The 17,181-nt window shown below is 39.6% G+C and overlaps 1 protein-coding gene across 1 annotated transcript in view; it reads left to right on the top strand.

Annotated features, from left to right (window-relative positions):
- The first annotated feature begins 1,790 nt into the window (after positions 1-1,790).
- LOC150081210 (metabotropic glutamate receptor 5-like) overlaps positions 1,791-17,181 on the top strand; it is a 38,814-nt gene continuing 23,423 nt past the window's right edge. Inside the window, exon 1 of the mRNA XM_090378884.1 lies at positions 1,791-1,949. The gene's annotated coding sequence lies outside the window, so the exon portion shown is untranslated. The remainder of the gene's footprint in view (positions 1,950-17,181) is intronic.

Genomic DNA, 17,181 nt, shown 5'->3' with positions numbered 1-17,181 from the left:
TAATCCTCTCTTTGGTTGCCCACCAACATCAAAAATCAACTATTCAATCATTCATGTTTCGTGATCGACTCAGGTGTGATCGACAGTTAATTATTTGTGAAGTTTCTACTGAAATTGGTATTTCTTATTGGACAATTCAATCAATTTTAACACAATATTTGGGAATACTTTTCAGTGAGTTTCGGGTCTCGCATCCTCAGTGATGATCACAGAGAAAACAAGTTCTTCTATGCCAGGATCCTCGTCAACATGCTACCCATACTTTGTTTCTTCTATTATAAATAGCGACGAATCATAGCTGTATGGCCATGACCAGGAAATAAAGTTTCAGTCCTCTCAATGAAAGATTCTGTCTTATCCAAGACTACAAAAAGGGAGACACTCCATCACACATCGTATATTTTGATTCTCAGGGCATTTTTATTATGAATTTATCTTTCATGGTTAAACAGCGAATCGAAATTTTAATATAGATTCCAGGGTGGCCACAGGAAGAAGGCAGAGGGTTTTGATCAATGGATATTCTTCAGATTGGTGTAACGCCAGAAGTAGGGCCTTAAGGATCGAATTTTGGACCACTGTTGTTTCTGATTTTCATAAACGACATCGAAGGAGGAGCCAAGGGCGTGCTGTCAAAATTTTGTAGAATTTGTGGGAAATAGCAGTCCAAAAATAACTTGTACACTTGGTAGCGTTGAGTTAAAAACAATAGAGAAAGAAAGGTATCTGGGAATTACGAAACGGGCAGATCCTATTGATGATTTATCAACATAATCCTATAGAGATAAGGAGATCTCATCTAAAAAGACATTGAGTTCCCTGAAAGGGTCCAAAGCGACCTTACGATTAAGTGTGCTTTAGCAACTAGACATCTTAGAGGATCTGATTGAGGTTCATAAGGCAGAGGGATTAGTAAAATGAATGAAGGTGGAATTTTCACCGTTACAAAGGATTCCAGAACTCGGGGCCATAAATTCAACTTACAGGAGAAGAGGTTTAGACTAGACTGTTGAAAGTTTTCTTTTAGCCAGAGTCGTTGATAGACAGAACAAGTTTCTTCCTCAAGTAGTTTAGGCTGACTTTGCTAATATACTAATCATTTTATAAAAAGAAGTATTCTGCACGTTTTTATATATTAAAAATAATTTGTGCCAAGTTCAGATCCATTTATGGTAATAATTTAGCTTCGTTTACTGTATACGTACATAAAGGGAGTTGCGCAGTAGGTGGTGCGTAATAAGTTGGGCAGAAAGCCATGAAAAGAAGTTCCAAGAAGACTGCTTTGTCGTTTAGTTTGATATAAAGCCAAATATTATATCTGATAAGTAAGGAATACGTATGTGGGGCAAAACGTAACGCAACTAATAAAGTTGGACCTAAATGAACATCTAGAAGAAGGCAGAGTTGTGTACTAGTAAACATAAAAAGACTTTGTCCTTGATAGTCATTGAAATGTTAAATCAGGTTTGGCAGCGCGCATGACAGGGGCACAGCTGGAATCATTTATGAGCATCCGAATGGGTGAACTGATTCCCAGGAATTTTAGATTCGTGCAGACATTAAATATTCCAAACAAGTACACTTCTAAACGGACGGGAGCTTTTATTTCCTGTAATTCGCATAAATCGATCCAGTAAGTTCCTTGACAGCGGTGGTAGCCGCTTGAGGGCGTTGTCTTAAACGAGGCAGTATGGCATGTGCATCGGCAGGAGACGAACGAGACGCGAGCAGTTGTATTGATGGTGATGCGAGGAGAGGGATGTTGTGGTTAATCCCCGATCAAAGAACATTCCACTGACAAGCTGGAAAAACTTTCCATTATTCGCCACACCTGTTGTGCTCATCATCTGCGGTGTTGCTGAAGACTTCTAACAGATCGACGCTTCGAGCTCGTGCACTCCGAGTACACCGGGAAAATTGGTTTCGAGATGGTTCGCTCGCATCTACAGGTAAGAGGAGATGTTTGATTCAAAAGTAGTCGTCGAAAGTACTTTTTGTTGCTGTGACTAAAAGGAATGGTGTGGGAAGAATTCCTTTTTATCCACGCTTAGCAGAAACTGAGTTCCCCTCTTCTGTCTAATTCTTAGTTTTTATTTTAATAAGTAAGAAACAAGAATCTTAAAGATTTAAGTTATTAAATTTTAGTACTTTAAGCGGGTTTTACATCAGTGTGGAAAGACTGCTAAACAGTATACACCATTCTACCAAAAGTGCAGACACACCCGAGATGGGTGTGCCTAGACGTTTGATGGATCCCCATAGAATAGTGTTTTGGATCACAGTGTGTGTTTAACGTTTCTTAAGAAAAAGAATATTTTCAAAAATATTATTGTATTCGCGGTTAGGACAGTTTCCATGAGCACTTCGTGTCCTTGTTAACCTCGGTATTTATTCTAAACAGCCAAAGCTAATTAATAAAAATTTCCACCATCGTAATGTTAAGTTTCCTCCAGAGGGAATTCTTTTGGTTGTTTTCCTCCACAGTTATAAAATGATTCCTTTTACTGTGCTTTATGTCCCTCAACCGGATTTCATCAAGCGAACTTGTTAAATTGGATGACTGATGAATATTTTCCAACGACACGTGAATTTTCTCTTAAGGGGTTTCCCTCTTCATTAATATTCAAGTCATGCAGCCAAGAAGGATGAGCCAGCAGCAAAATTATGTTGAGATTTAAAGTTATGGAGCAATACGGAAGCAACCGCGAGCAAAAATAGCGCAAAATCCAGTTGGTGACGCAAGACATCCTGTTGCCTCCTTCCGTTCATCCTATGGGCAACTACCTTCAAATGAATAGTTACGACAGCCCTTCGTAGTCTGCTGCTGCTGCTTTAATGTCCTTGATGGCGTGGGTGCAATGTTGCCAAGTGGTACGTTATTACAGGTAGGAGATCTCTATTGATCTTTCCATATTTCAAGGTTAATTTCGTTTAGGCCATTTTCTTACTATCATTTCCAAATCAGAATTACCAATCAGTTTTATCTTCCACTTGCGCTTGTGTGATTCGGCTGGCATACATAGCTTGAAAATCATTCTGTAATAATACTCTGTGGTCAGATCATACACTCAGGCGCATGAAAAATAAATATATATCTAAATACGGTGCGCTTGCGAAGTTACTTAGAACTGGACTAACCAGTTTATAACGAAACATTTTAATCCGTTCCATTGAACCCATTCTGCCAGGTGTTTACCTATCAGGCTGGACGGAGCGTTTTTATGATGAACATTGGCTCCCATATTATAAGGGTAGCAAATTTGAACGTCCAACATTATCCGCAAATCATTTCACTAAGTGCATTTCTTCATGGCTGCAGTGTATCTATCTGAGAGTGAATTCTTCCAACGACAAAGTGCACCCTGTCAAAAGGGCAGATCTGTACACGACTCGTTCCAGGAACAGGAGAAAGAGTTCAGCCTACTGAGATGGCGTTCTCTCGAAATCTCAGTTCTCAGTTGCTGTGGGATGAGGTGAAACGAATTCTTCGGAGAAGAGATGCGCAGCCATCCAGTTTTCAACTGTGGGAAGAGTTGAGTAAAGTGGAAGGGCATCCTTGTGGCACACTTTTGACACCTCTTTTATCTCTGTACTACAACGATTCCAGTCTGTTCTGACTGCTAAAGGGGAACCTATCTGCTGTTAAGTAGGAGTATCTAATACAATGGGCATCCTGTTGACTTCGCAAACCAGAAACTTTGGCAACTAGACAACTACCTTAGAAAGAAACGATTAGAACAATCTGGAGTAATATGTTACTATTTTAGTTTGAAAATCTTTGATGGCGAGATCCAGACATGGTCTTTAATAGTAAAATTAAAAGGAAATTTCCGCACATAAATTCTACATGTCTTTTCTTAATTTGAATTTATGCCCCCTTAGGTTCGTAATCAGAAAGAGTGGAAGGATCCCATCAGAATTCAGCGTGCTCAACCCATTCGAGGCCTTATACACCTCAATGAGATCACCTCGCAGGTGCCTGGTCTCCAGCCATTGCAATTTGCAGAACTGAAGCCTCTCTTGGTAAGAGGATCCCTTCATTCCCCTCACCAATCTTGTTGCCCTTCTCTGTACACGCTCAAGTAAATCTACATCCTTCCTAAAATGAGGCCTCCAGACCAGTACGCAGTACTCAAGGCGTGGCTTGACCATTGCCTTATACAGAGGGACAATCACCTCCTTTTCCCTGCTAGCAAAATTCCTATATATCATTGACAACACCCCGTGACCTGCCCTGGCAGCCTGTCTGCATTGCTCAGAAAACTTCATAGCTGACTGCACTATTACCCCCCCCCCAGGTCTTTTTTATTTTTTACCACCCTAAGTGTAGTACCACACAGTTGGTACGTTTCTCTGGGGTTACTTCTACCCATATGCAGTACATTGCATTTGTTAAGGCCACTTCTCAGCTCATCTTCCCAAATTTTCTAGATCCTGTTCCAGTAGCACACTGCCATTACTGTCATTAACAAACCTGCTAACCTTTGTATCATCTGCAAACTTCGATACTAAGCCTCCTTACCTTCATCAATATCATTGATAAATATACAAAACAACAGTGGGCCCAACACCGAATGCTGTGGCACTCCACTAATAACAATAGTCCACGAAGAGCAACGTCCATTGATTACCACGCCAAAGTATTGACTTCAAAGTCCCCTTTGTATTCAATACATTTTTGCTACCGATGCTGCAATGCGTTGAGTCCGACTGAGAAGAAAGTTTTCTCTTTGGCCTCCAAGAATGCATCCACTCCAGCAATGAAGTCACTATCGGTGGGAAAATAGATGACAGCAAGGTATTTTTTCAAATTAGGAAATAGGTAAAGGTCGGATCGTTCTAGATCTAGTGAATATGGGGCAGTCTAAGATCTCAAAGCTACACGCACGCAATGCAGCCATGGAAATGATACACTTGTGAGCAGGCACGTTGTCCTGGTGGAACAAGGCTTCTTTTCTGAGTTACCCTTGGCGTTTTTTTTTTTTTTTGATGTTTTCACGCAAACTCCTCTCAAGATTTGTGTAATATACCGCTGTGACTGTCTGGCCTTTCTGAAGATAATCACTAGAAAAACTCCATCAGCATCTCAAAAAAACTGATGGCATCACTTTTCCAGCAGAACAAATCCACTTGGCTTAATTTGGTGGGGAAAGCTATGTTTCCACTATTTGGACTTCTCCTTTGTCTCTTTGACTGAAAGTGACGAACCCACATGTCATCCATAGTCACAAACCTTACAACGAAATTTGCTGGATCTGCTTGAAAGTGATGCAGATGTTCACTTGACGACTCTTGTGCGTTTTTATCTGCTGTCAACAACTTTGGAACGCATCGTGCTGACACGTTTTCATAGCAATAACTTCTGTTACTATATGGTACACATGTTTGAATGAAATGCCCAAGTTGCTGACAACGCACTGAACTGTCATTCGTCAATCATCTTCCACAGCGTAGATCATCTTTCAAGCTTTCCTTCCTTGGTTAAAATTCTGCTTTGCAATTTTTAACCATGGAATTAGAAGGAGCATCCTCCCTCAGTGTTATTACCATAATCTTATGAATTTCCAATGGCGTTAATCCATTTTTTTTGCGAATATTGGATGACTACAAGACTAGTGATTTCGTCCATCTTTTCTCATTCATACAACTTTGTTGAATTCCGGACATCCAATTAAAAAAAAAAGATCTCACTGAAACAGAATGAAACTTGGTTGGTGTGTTATTCATTAAATGCAGAAATTTTTAACACGTATCACCACGCTTTCATTTGTATTTCGTGGTTAGACTACGAAATTTTCAAACAATCTCGTAATCATTTATACAAATTGGGGCAGTGTGGCATTAAGGGCAAGGATAAGCCGGTCTTTGAGTGGGAGAAGATAGAGGGTGGTTATTCTGGGCTCTTTATTTATCTATCCCTGAGACCGACTAACTCTGCCACGTTGTCCAATAAAAATTCCTTGCGTCATTGATGGGATTCGAACTTCCACCCGATGTGGGGAGGACTGTTATTTTACCAACTATGCTACCCACGAGGGTAGTCGGTAAAAAGGAGTGGCCATTAGCCCGGACGTATTTACCAAGTGGAGCGGTGCAGTTATTCAAGGTGCACCACAGCCGCAGACGTTCTAACCCATTCATCTGGCATTGGCATTAATATGAATTCTTTGTTTCCTGCCACTCAGCGATCTCTTTATCCACAGAAGTAATTTGATTCCATCAGTCCCAGGTGCCTTATTTACTTTTCGCCTCAACAATTTCTCTTCCACCCTTCTCTCGGTCATCACAAAAGCATTTATCTCCCAGTTATAACTTCATTTACTTCTGGTATTCCCATCCTGAACAACTTTTATGCAGGCGGATGTAGATGCGAAATGTTTATTCAGTTAGCTGGACGACAGAAGGAGAGGGTTGCCCACGTACAGAAGTGTACGCGCTTTGAGTGGCCGCGCATACTTCTGACCGGTTAAAGCCCGCGTGACTGACTAATTACGGTGCTCTTCTCGTGCCCTCCATCTCGTGAGCTCCTCTGACCTTACTGCTATGGATAAGCCGATCGTCGAGTGGGAGAAGGTGGTACTCCCAGAATATAAACAGAAAATTTATTACTTTTGTTGTTATTTATAAGGCTTTTGGAAGATGCAGCAAAAGTCTTTTGCTGCATCTTTCAAAATACTTCTAATACTAATACTTTTATGACAGCAAAATCCCTTCCATTTACCCTTTTCAGTTGTTATTTCTTTAAAGAAATCCAACACCAATACATTATGATCACAACCTCTACATGCTCACTGGCATCAGAAACTCCAATCTCATAAAGTGGTACATTAAAAAAATGTGTTGAACCCGTCCTCGCTTATATGCATCTCCTACTTCATATGGTCATCGGGTGCATGAAGGCATTGTGAAGCTTTTCTAGGCATGGTATAGTGGCTCTTGGCTCAAAGACTTCTTTTGCATATGCTTTGTCTGTGCAGAGTTTTCAGGGTCGATGTTCAGGTCATTGGACATCTTTGGAGTGTTTGCTGGAAAAATTCTCTCTAAAGCTTTATAAAATGTTTATTGAAATATACTTTTAATACATGACCATCGTTGGTTCTTGTTCACATGTGCAATGAATAAGAATTACCAATTTGCCTTTTTTTATTTTTACTCATTGTTCATGTAAACATGAATCTGGTGAGTGGTTGGTAACTTGATGGTCATTTATTAAAATTATTTATCCCGTTGTGTGAAGTGCCAGAATAGTTTATTTCTTGATGGACATTACCTGCAAAGAACAAGCCTCGTTTAAAAGATATGACTTTAATTGAATGTGGATTCTTCTACTGGATGGTTTCGCAATGCTAGTAACCAGCTTGACAAAAAAGAAGAACATAATAAATAAATATATGGGGCAATCTCTCTTTCTCTCTCTCCTCGGATACGCCCAGTCATTCTTGAATAATTATCTCTTCTAAGATTGGAGTGCCATATATACTGGGCGTGTCAGTTTGCGTTGCTTATAGTAGAACTCTTAGATGTCCAAGCTTTCGCAATGTTATATTTTCTTCCTGCTCTATTAATTTTCTGTTGTTTTGTACGCTTGTTTGTCCTTAAAGAAATCTAAAACTATATCTCACAGCTATGGGATATTTTTCAACAACAACAACAACTTGTTGTTGTTGTTGTTGTTGTTGTGTTTGAGGGTTTTTTGGCACAAGGGCCTTCAGTGCCATATTCACAAGGGGTTGTACTTCTTTTGCTTATTTTATCTTCGAAGTTATTCGTTATATGGCTCCTGAAGTAGACAGGATAGAAATTCCACCTTCCCATGCGTGCGACCACCGTCGGTATGACCCCGGCTCTGGTTATTAGTAAAGCGTGTCCTCCCATGAGGATTCAAATGACTCACTTATCAAAAATCTTGATTCTGACCTTTGGCAGTTTGCTACATAAAGCGTCTACATCAGGTTATAAGCATCGTGTTTCCGCATTAAATACAGAGATTAAATGGCCACTGGTGAAGAATCCACTTGAACATCGTCTAAAACCTCGCCCCATCATTCCTCTTCATTTTTACACTGCAACTACAGCGGTACGTTTAATTTTGCGGCCGCTTTTATCTAATAGATTTCCACTCAAGTTCCAGGAGATAGTACATGTCTGCAAAGACTTGAAACCTGGTCTTGTGGTTAGAATTTTTCTGTAAAAAAGTTTTAGTTGATTCAAAAGTTCTATGGTATTTTTTTTGGGTAAAAGAGACCAAGGCTGTCCAGGCTTTTTAAGTTTCTTTGGAGAGGAGGTCTTGAATCAGCATTCTTTGGGAGAAAAGTGCAATACCCGTGTGCAGCAAGTGACTGAAAAATTAAATTTAGTCGAAGAACGCCACCCATTTTCAATCGAACTATGCGGCGGGAGTTGAAGAATCTGTAAAAATTCGAAAGATTCGACTGGAGTGATGCCACTAACGTCAAGACTTGTCTGCGGAGAAAGATTGTGTGGTCTGAGGACTTTCGATTGACACTTTTTTGCATCAGTGGTAGAGTGAAAGTGTGGCGTGAACTTCATGAAGCCATGTATGTCTCGTGTCCACCACTCAAGCGGCTGGTGGTGCTATCATAGTATGGAATATATTCTGTTGGTACTGTTGTTGTAGGGTTTAGAAGCATCAGCGAATACGGCCAAATTGATTCGTGTATACTGTCTATAAATTGAGTGTGTTCTATGGTTGATTTTCTGGTTGCCAAACGAAAACCCTGAGTTTGCGGTAGTAAAAACCATGCTACGTCATGCTTGAGGGTAGCTTGAGAATGACTAACTCAGCCACGTTGTAATAAAAGCCCACGAAAATTCCTTTCGTCATGGATGGAACTCGAACTCAGGTCTTTTCCACCCGTTGTGCTGCCCCATGAGGGCTGTTGGTACGAATTGGGCCTGCTCGTACTATTAAAAGGTTGTGTTACCCCTAGTGAATATATTTTTGTTGTATAGGACCGAATTCGCTTTGTAATTCTTCGTTTTTACCCGAATTCTGTTGGATTCTTTCAAAACAATAATGCAACTATCGACGGTGCGAAAATTTGCCTGAATGGTTCGAGGATTCCCAAGATTTCTGACATCCATGCTGGTCGTCTCGTTCTCCATGTCTGAATCGAATTCAGAATGTCTTTGATTTGGTGGCAAGGACAGTTCATCTTCGCAGTTCTCTACCGACCATAACACAGCAGTTGACAAATATCGTGCTGGAAGAACGGCCAAATCTGGAGCAAGATTCCTTCAGAGATCTAGTGGAATCCATGTCACGATGAGAATCGGCTTTAATTCGGTGAAAAGGGTAGCCTTACTAGATATTGAATAAAGGTTTCTAATTTTTTTGGCCAGTGAATATACAAACACAAGTCTCAAAAGTCTTTATTTCTCAGATATTAAACATTAATCGTAAATAAAAATAAAATTTCTGTAAAACGGTATGGAATCGTAGCCTGACTCAATTAATTTTATATATGCTTTAAATAAGTATAGACAATACCCTGATGATAGCCATAAGTATTGATCAATCTGTAAATAATTATGCACGTTTTCATATCATCTGTAACTCATGGTATATAAGAAAATCATCTGTAAATAAGTATAAATGTTACATAAGATTTTCTCAGTTAATTCAAACTCCATATGTCAATTCATTTTTCGAGAAGGCATGAGTCTTCTAGTAGGGTGGCCTGTTTTGGTGAAAGAAAAACTTAGCTGTCCTTTCGTGCGATTGACACTCAGTGATGGAGCGAAACAAGCCCATATAAGTTGCTGATGTCATTGATGGGATTCGAATCTATGCTTTTTCCACCTTGTGTGGGGAAGACGGTGAATATATCCGTTGCACAAGGTACTTGTATCTTCCTTCGCTGTTAATAGGACCGTTGTCCCCCAAAAAAGCTCAGTTGTATTCTCAAGTCCAGAGGACCACTTTCATAAGTTACACGAACCACAGGTTGGGAAACACTTATAAAGGTCATAAACTATATCTTTGTTAGCATAAAATAAATCTTTCACTGAATATAAATGATCATGGCTTTTGTAAAAGCAAATATAATTAGAATATTTCTTTTGTAGAATCCTTTCCAGTGAATATATATATTATTGAGTCCAAGTGGCGTCCAGCTGGGAGGGATGCTTAATCTTATAGATAAAATCAAAGAGGAGATTTCCACTATATTTCCAGAGGAAGAACTCCTAAGTTCTTCTTCTGGAGGATAGCGCTGGTTATAATCACGCTCCTGGCAAACCGGTTGGGAAAGATCGGTGTTCATAACCAGACAGTGATTCAAGGAACTTTTATAGGGGTTTCTAACACCGCGGATAAGTTAGACAGTCTCTCAGTTAAAATTTAAAAGAAGGAACGTAACGATGAAGGTTGTAGTGCTCTCCTTTCAAAAAGAAAATAATCTCTGAATATTTCGCTCAAAAAATCATTGAATTCATTTGAAATTTTTTAAAACCATACCATCATTTTCCTTGAATTACAGAACTATTCGTCGAACGTTTTGATCAAACTTTTGTACACGATTATTTGGTAAAATTATTCTACAGAATTATTTAATTTTTATCCTTTTCATTTTGCATTTAGAGGAAATTTTGTGCAATTCTTTAGAGTTGAGGATTCTCTGTAAGCGAAACTAAAAATTAGTCCTTTATACACCGACTGTCCAACAAAATTCGAACCTTTATTCAGTATTGATCCGGGCTGCCTTTGTTTCGACTGACATGAAGTGTTTAGCATGGCATGGATTCTATAATGCGTTTTGGTCTAATTGTAACCATTTCTCCAGCAAAATATCTTGTAGCTGTGACAAAGTTGAAGGAAGAATTCGTTGCCGAATAGCTCGCTCCAGCATATCCCATACAATCTCAGATCAGGTGAATGTGGGACAAGGAAGATGTTGGAAATCCATATCTTCTCTGAGCCATTCAAGCACGATGCACTATTGTATTGTCATTCGTAAAGTGGCCATCACCTTCTGGTTAAAGTGTAACATGGCAGGGTGCAGTGGATCTGATACAAAATTCAGGTACTCCCTTATAACACTCGATTTCCACCGGTATCGACGGATCCATTCCGAGAAATGAAACATTTCCCATTCTCCGATACCATCTCCAGATGCTTAGGTTGTCTTAACGAGGCAAGCAGGGTCCATCGCTTCGTGATGTTCTCGCCACTTTCTGCGTACCATCAGTGCAAAACAGTGTATCGTGATTCGTCTAGCCATATGACTTTCTTCCATCGTTCCACTGTCTAATCATGATGTTTCAGGCACCACTGAAAGCGGAGTTTTTGTTTTTCTCTGAAATAAGTGAAGTGTCTTCCGAATAGGCAGGCGACTACCAATACTCAATTTCTTCAATTCCCTGCACATGATATACGTTGAAATAGGACAATCATGGGCTTGGTTAAATGTAGATGTTACTTGCAGTACACTAAATGTCCTATTTTTCCATGCAGTCCTTCTTAGAGCAGCACAACGGCTTCGCTCTTGAAGTATTGTTTTTCTGCCACATTTGCGCCTTCTAGATGTGGAAGAATCGCTTGCTTTGTATGCATTAAAAACCTTTTAGATCAGTTATGTCTTTCGTTTCTTGATTAGAGGCTCCTGTGAAACATACACCAACGATATGATCTTTTTCAAAGTCTGGTAGATCACGCGTTTTCCCCACTCTGGCTTTAGTTTACTGCAGTCGAACAGCCTGTGCACTCTTCATACTCAACGATGCAAAACAGCATCACCCACGCCAGTTTTCTTTGCATCTATTTGCATTTATTCTGTCTATAACTGTCTTAATACAAAGGTTTATATTTTTTGGCCAGCGTACGTTGATGATTCTTGCGCTTTCTAATGAATGGCATCCTAATTAGAGAATATACAAACAGTGTTTTTCAGTATTAGTATTTTCCTGTATAAAGTCCATTCAAAGGATGCCAGAAGGGTGTTTCGAAATTCTTCGTTTCCATACGAGGCTAACAAAAATACCTCATTTGATGTACGAAGTCAAAGCTGTCTAGGATTTCGTTATTTGCCATGCATCAAGCCACAATAGGTTCGTTGGCAATTTACAGATGTTGTGATAAAGATTAGCTGCTTTTAAAAAGGAATTGAATATATATGTAACGTGTTTCGACTCTTTAAATCGTGGGACTTGTCACATCTCACGCGTGGTACTTTGAAAGGTTCTGCATTATTCATTACATCTTTGAGCTCGCTTTCGCAGTAATAATTTGCAAGAATTTCACTGAAGGAACAGAAAAAGTTAAGTAAGAGGCGAATGGCGTGGTGATTGTATGGATGCTTTTGAATATTTAAATATCCGATTAGATCTACAGCGACTCGTCTAATTTACACTTTGATGAGCTGAAATAGTTATGGTTAAGAATGGTAGTTATTACAGTATATTCCCTTGGTATTGCCCTAAACAGTTGAATAAGACTGTCCCTAAACGTTAATGATGATTGCTGTATCTTCCCGAGGAACTGACAGAAGCAACATTGGTAATAACACTTCTGAAAAGAAGTGGCAGTTTATTCCGAAAAGGTCAAAGAGGACGTCTGATCTGAGCTTAAATGTGGGAGGCACTTTCGCTTGGATATTGGGCAACCTATCACTGAGCTGTCAACAAATCCTACAAAGGATTTTTTCGCCTACAAAAGAAATACCTTTTCTTTCTCGGAAATTAAAGAGAAAATGAACAGCGGAGTGTAACTCTCTGCTTCAATCTTTCCTTTGACATTTCAATTTCTTTATGACTCCCATGGATGGGTTTTATGTCATGTTATTCATCAGGTTGTTCAGAAGGAAAAAATATAATCAGATATTTTATATCGATTATAAAAATCGATATAAAAAATTGGACTTTTTATATCGATTAGGAAAAAATATAATTGGATTTTTGATCCGACAAACATCAGATGAAATACAATTGATGTTGCAGGCGATGAGGATGGCTGACTTCATCATTAGGTAATCTGGCACGGTTTATATCACAAAATTTGCCACCAGTTGTAGAGGTGTGATCCTCTCTAGGAGAATGCGACGGCATTTCTTATTGGTAGTCATCTTCTGCAGGTCAGTTCCAAGTAGCAGGGGTGACTATTTTTGGAAGTTCCTGGGCAGGTAAGAAAGGATCACATAGTTTCAGACGATTGTGTTTCAGGATAAGTGTGGGCTACATCTCAAGGACATAGGAGAGTTGTGTCATTGACATCCCAGATGTTCGTGATATTTATTGCACCTTTGGACATTTTACGGTACTAATTAAACTTCTGAATGCAGCTAAATGCACCCAATTAACTTTGGGAGCTCCTGTGTGCATTTAGCTGCTCAGACATTGCAGGGGTTTTCAGTTGAGGAGGTCGGTGATGCTTATGAGCAGCCATTCTAGGATTCAGTATTCAAGTGAGCAGGATCATCAACAGTTGAACTACCAATATCCAGTGGACCAATCTGATTCATCCCTTTCCTTCTAGAGTTTACATAGGTAAGGCAGGGGTTTCAGTCGAGGAGGTCGGTGATGCTTATGAGCAGCCATTCTAGGATTCAATATTCACACACCTACACCGGTTTCTGAAGTGAGGGCGAAGCAGATATCCAAATTTCAGCGGCGCGGGAGTTCATTAGATAAACTGTGGTCTGTAGATATCGGATACTGGTTGCACCATCGTTGATGTGGAGTAAGTGCTGTTTGGTGTCCAGCGTCAGCTGTAAACATATTTTTCCAAATACGGTCTAACCATCACTTTGTAAAGATGAGAGTTGGACCGTATATGGAACGATTCTTGTAAGGATGACGTACATTTCTCTACTAGGAAAGCTCATGGAAGTCATAGCCGTGGTGATGGACAACCTGCATCTTCGGAGCTAAATCTTTTTCCTCTTGAATCATTTTTAGCTCCTGCCCCCTCGTATCTTATACGCAAAATTTCTGTTCCTTTCCCCAGCTTTGGCCTTTTTTCGGGGAATCCTTGCTCAATTATCCATGTTATGCCATTCACTTCGTACTGTTCTTTCGGGACATAGTGTGTGTAACTGCACACAAAACCGCAACACCTGTCTCTGTGTTGAAGCAAAGCACTGCCAAGGCCAGATGGGTATGTGAGTTCTGTGTTGTTCACCTGGCCACTTACTTACTGGGAGGCCCCATCGCTATGGAAAGGGTCTTCCGGCATCTGGTCTCTGTGTCTTCCGTCACTTCTTCGGTTAACCTTTAATAGAGGAAAGGGTTAATCCTCCCCTAGTGTAATTTGGTTTCGTAAGTCACCAAGCGTAGGAGATAGACGTGTTCAATCTGTTATACACCCTAAATACCCCAAGCGACTAATTCTATGTCTGGTAATCTATGTATTCAAATAACACAAACTTAGTAATTAAAAGTTTGTAAATTTTCAATTAAAAATAAGAATAACTCGCTTTAGTTCACGTGTTTAAAATGTCCTTCAGTTTGAATTTCACAAAATTTGTCTTTTCATAGCAATTTAACAGACAGACAAGAAAATACTCTAGTTTCCGGGAGCAAAACGCCTGGGACTAACTAGCCACGATGTGAAAAAGGCCCATAAAAATCCTCATCTCATCGGCAGGATTTCCACTCTAGTTTTTCCTACCCGGTGGTAGTAAGAAAGATAACAATAACTTCTGATCCAATTCCAGCCTCTGCAGAGCATCTCTCTGTAGGAACATTTTCTCTATTGCAATTGCCTACCTTTTCCAGCAAATCTGCCGGGACAGCTTTAAAATGAAAGAAACTGCATCCAGGCGTCATTTCTAATACTGGATAAATGAGAGCATCCATAGGATATCCAATAAATGTAGAAATTCATATCGGATTGCACAATTACTTCCAAGTATCGCCGTATCTAACTGAAGAGCTTCGGGCGGATTCCTCGATGGCAAATACGTTTAAACGCTGATCTCTCTTCATTTGATTCTATCTTGAGAAACGATTTCGGTTCGATAACAGTGATAGGAGCAGGGTACATTTTAATTGGCTGCTCGAGCTACAACTCCCACCAGAATACACGATTCTAATCGCTATATCTGATTCATAATCACTGTTCAAATTGCATCCTCCCATAATAAACCGATGATTAGGGAAATTGAAAGCTGTAATTGCCTACTTAAATTCGAATTAGACAAATAACCACATCAGATATTGGACCAGCTGTAACAAGACAGTTCTAGATGATCCTTCAGATGGCATATAGAAATGTTTTCTCTTCTTTCTTTTATGTTGTGCGATGCCATACTACAATTACACGTGCTTATTTATTCTTAACCTCATTTTACAAGTTGGAGTACGTCCATTTTGGCACGAGTTCCAAATACAGTAGAAGAAATATCAGACCCCAGAAAATGGGTAACCTATAATGAAGCTGACCAGAGTTTTTAATTCGTAAGCCAGTACCACAACGGTGACCTTGAAAATCACTGTGAGGGGAGCCGAATGACTGCATACATGTCATGCGCAGAGCAGTGGAACGATGCGAAAAGGAGGTACCTGAACTGTGCCGCGAGCCTGCTGTGACCGCTCTCTTTCTGTACATCGCGCAGTGGAACGTTTGTAAACTGCAACTTTTGGGGAACCCCAAATACTGGAACAGTAGGCGAGGGCCTTTGCTTAAACGCGCCACTGAGAAGTTTGTTTGTGGTATTTTTCCATTACGACGGACAGATTTTTACAAAGCTACACGCGCATCAATGTTTTCCTTATTTTGGTTTACAGGGGTACTCAAGTTATATACCACAGTTGTCAAGGTGATCTTCTTACAGCTATACAAATAATTTTTGTTGCTGTATAGTTGGAAATTAGCGTTGATTATCCTCGTGGTTTAAAATGTTTCCTGAATCGCCATTGAAATGTTTATTATCACGAACAGCTGATAAGGAAAATGTAAGTAAATTTTCAAAATTATTTGTGGCAGGAAAATCAACACTTCTGTCGAAATCAATTAACACCAATTCTGTGGTAGATATTAGGTCATCTCAACAACCATCAAGGATAAATATCCTTCATTTAGTTGTAAACATCTGACTCATAATTTTATAAAAACTAAAGAACTGAAATGGACTTGGGCAGGACACATAACTCGAAGATATGATGAGAGATTGACTAAGAAAATAACAGAATGGTACCCAAGAGTAGCTAAAAAAAAAAACCTAGAAGACAACAACGGAGATGGACAGACGAAATGCATGAGTTCATGGGTATCTGAAATGCACGAGTTCATGGGTAAATGGATGTCCATTGCACAAACCAGAAGGAACTGGAAAGTTGCTGGAGAGGCCTTCATCTCGCACTGGATTGAAAATGGGTGATGATGAACATCACTAATATTTAATACAACACATAAAATTGCTACTCTACGCTCTAAGAAGCTTATAAGCGATTCCAGTGTGTCATTATCGAGTTCCTCAGAATATGATGACAATTCAGCCTCTCATCGTTAAAAGCGTAGCATTGCTGTTTGTCATTCAGAACATACTAAATCTCAATTACTTCACTCCGTTTGGAATAGGTACAAGATGGTATCATTTCTTAAAAAGTTCCATGCCTCCTAAAGATGGTTGAAACTCTTCCTAATTGAACGGGTACTTTCATCATGACCATTACAAATCCATTCTGAGTTTTACAAATCCTCGAATCCATCATAAACCCAAAGAGATCGGCAGTTGCCAATCTTCTTGCTACTAGACAAGCTATCCTTCATTCGTTTTAAGAGGGTGCTGAAGTGGGAATTACATTCCTCAACATAAATTCAGTTTTTCATGCCATTCACATGCAAGGTATCCTCAGAATTTGCAGTGAAGTTTACTTCATAAGCGATAAATTGTTACAATAACGAAATCTGTAGAATCAGTGGTAAGACGTTTTATACCCCGATGTTACTTATACATGCATCTATACTCACAGGCGAAAAAATTAGAAACCTTTAACCACTATCTGGTAGGCCACCTTTCGCCCTAATTACAACTCGTGCATGTCGATTGCACTAGGTATGTGAGGGAACCTAGGTCCAGATTTAACTATTCTTCCATCATGATTTACGTCAGCAGCTATATTGTGGTCTGTAGAGAACCGCGAAAAAGAACTGCCCTTTTATTTGATTATCTGTGATGCCACAACAGTAATTAATTAAAAGAACACCAAACAAGCGTGTGG

This window comes from Mastigoproctus giganteus, chromosome 8 (genome assembly GCF_048544385.1).
Source record: "Mastigoproctus giganteus isolate SK-2022 chromosome 8, ASM4854438v1, whole genome shotgun sequence".
In the NCBI taxonomy this organism is placed as follows: domain Eukaryota; kingdom Metazoa; phylum Arthropoda; class Arachnida; order Uropygi; family Thelyphonidae; genus Mastigoproctus; species Mastigoproctus giganteus.
This window is presented reverse-complemented; position numbering and strand designations above follow the sequence as displayed.